Source organism: Petaurus breviceps, unplaced genomic scaffold, assembly GCF_028583685.1.
Source record: "Petaurus breviceps papuanus isolate PSGF00001 unplaced genomic scaffold, PetGlider_PUasm1.0 90897, whole genome shotgun sequence".
NCBI classification, from domain to species: domain Eukaryota; kingdom Metazoa; phylum Chordata; class Mammalia; order Diprotodontia; family Petauridae; genus Petaurus; species Petaurus breviceps.
This window is the reverse complement of record NW_027187374.1, coordinates 11,025,938-11,028,475: the sequence shown is the minus strand read 5'-3', so window position 1 is coordinate 11,028,475 and position 2,538 is coordinate 11,025,938. Positions and strand designations below refer to the sequence as shown.

The 2,538-nt window shown below is 35.1% G+C and overlaps 1 pseudogene; it reads left to right on the top strand.

Moving 5' to 3' along the window:
- The first annotated feature begins 472 nt into the window (after nucleotides 1–472).
- On the top strand, nucleotides 473–965 carry LOC138151354 (cofilin-2 pseudogene; annotated as a pseudogene).
- Nucleotides 966–2,538: the final 1,573 nt, after the last annotated feature.

Genomic DNA, 2,538 nt, shown 5'->3' with positions numbered 1-2,538 from the left:
TTCTACCAAATGTTTAGTATTTGATAGAACAAATAGTTCAAATATTACACATTTTTTTCAAAAATCAGGAAAGAATGGAACTCACCAATTATTTTCTATGAAGCAGATATTAAAACTGATACCTAAACTGCAGAGGAAGCAAATTAAAGATCTATCTCTCTAAAGAGAAGAGATATAGATCTATATTTTAAATGAATATCTCTGCAAAATATTGAATAAAATATTAACAGAGGATGTAGCAACTTGTTAAAATTTCACATGGATATAGTTGGATAAACATAGTAGGCCAAATTAAAAACAAACATTGAAAATAAATGATTATATAAATAGATGCAAAAAATGTTTTGATTAAATACAATACTCCATTATGTAAAAACCATTAAGGTCCACAAGAATATCCTTCTTTCTTTCTCCTCTCCCTAGTGCTGATAAGTGAAGATTCATCATTGTAGCCTATACCATTCTGGGAACCATGGATTTTGGAGTACCTGTGAATGATGAAGTATTCAAAGTTTTTAATGACATGAAAGTAAGGAAATCTTCTACATAAGAGGAGATTAAAAAAAAGAAAGTAGTTCTCTTCTGTTTAAGTGAAGACAGAAACCAAATAATTGTAGAAGTAGTAAAGCAGATCTTGGTGGGTGACACTGGTGATAATGTAGAGGACCCCTATACATCTTTTGTGAAGTTGCTACCTCTGAACGACATGCTTTGAATTATTCCACAAGTAAGAAATGGAGTCTAATGAAGTAGGACCACTATTTATATTCCGGGATTTTATATGTGCACCTTTAAAGAGCTAGATGATTTATGCTTGTTCTAAAGATGCCATTAAAAAGATATTTACAGGTATTAAGCATGATGACTGGCAAGGAAATGGCTTAGATAATATTAGGAATTGTTCAACTCTTGGAGAAAAATTGGGAGGCAAAATAGTAGTTTCACTTGAAGGCAGACCTTTATAAAATGACAGTGAAGTGCCATCTAGAAGTAGCTCTCATTTCTGCAGCTTCATCAGTTGGAATAGGCTTAGACTTTTGCCTCCTTACATACCTTCCCAGAATACATAAAAGAGATGTCATTCATTTGAGCAGCCTATGAATAATTTTCATCAGCCTGTTTCATCCTACTTGTTTTATGTAGAACACAAGGAATGCCTTGACATCTCATTTTAGCCAAAACCAATGGCATATACATCCATTGCAGAACTAAGATGAATATGATAGTCAATAGGAATAACTTAGAAAACTGCAAAGAGTTAGATAATTGTATGCCTTGAAAGTGTGATCTACTGGTCAGATCCTAAACTTCATTCCTTATTACTTAGAGTTGTACTTGATTACAGCTCCTGAGGTTCTTGTACTTTAAACATCTAACCTGCCTTTAACACTAATTTGTCTAGTTTAAATTAGAGGATCATGGGTATTTACCTATTCTGCCACCCATTTATATTTGTATATTCTTCTTGTGTAACCCAATTACAGGACAATAAATTTCTCCCCCTTTTCCCTCATTCCTTCTCTGATGTGTTCTTTCCCCCTTTCATTTCTTTTCTTAGTCAATAAATTTGATGAAGGCTATACCTTCTGAAGGACAATAGTTTCTTCTGCAAGTACTTTATCATTCTTTAGCCTTTCCCAGTTGCTTAAATGTATTTACCTTTTTATATTTCTCTTGCTTCCTGTATTTGCATTTCAAAGTTTCTACTCAGTTCTGGGTTATTTATCAGGGGTGCTTGATAGGACTTTATTATGTTAGAAGAAAGGTAATATTTTTCTTTTCTATTTTTTTTAAAGCAATTGGGATTAAGTAACTTGCTCAAGGTTACACGGCCAGGTGTTTCTGGGTGGGTGCTAAATATCTGAGGCTGGAACCAATCCTGGGTCCTCCCAACTCTGGGGCTGGTGGTCTTATTCACTGCGCCACTTAGCTGCCCCAATTTTTTTCTTTTTAAACATTTTTCTTTTTTTAAATTTATTTTTAGTTTTCAACATTCATTTCACAAGATTTTGAATTACAAATTGTCTCCTATCCCCTACCCCCACCGCAAGATAGCAAGCCTACTGAGTACCCCTTCCCACAATCTGTTCTCTTCTATATTCGCTTCCATACCCTCTTTAACTTTCTAGTAGGGAAAGATGGATTTCTATACCCCAGTGCCTGCATATCTTATTTCCCAGTTGCAGGCAAAAAAAAAAAACCCACCAATTTTTTTTTAACATTTGTTTTTAAAACTTTGATTTCCGGATTCTTTCTCTTCTTCCCTACTCACCCACACCCACTGGAAAGATAAGCAATTCAATATAAGTTGTACATGTGTAGTTATGCAAAATGTTTCCATAGTAGTTATATTATGAATTTCCCTCCATCCTATCCTGCCCCCACCCATTCCATTCTCTACCTTGGCCCTGTCACTTTTCAAATGTATGTGCTTCTAACTACCCTCTCCCCCACCTGCCCTCCCCTCTACCATCCCTTCTCTTATCCCCTTTCCCCCCACTTTCCTATAGCACAAGATACCCAAATGAGTGTGTATGT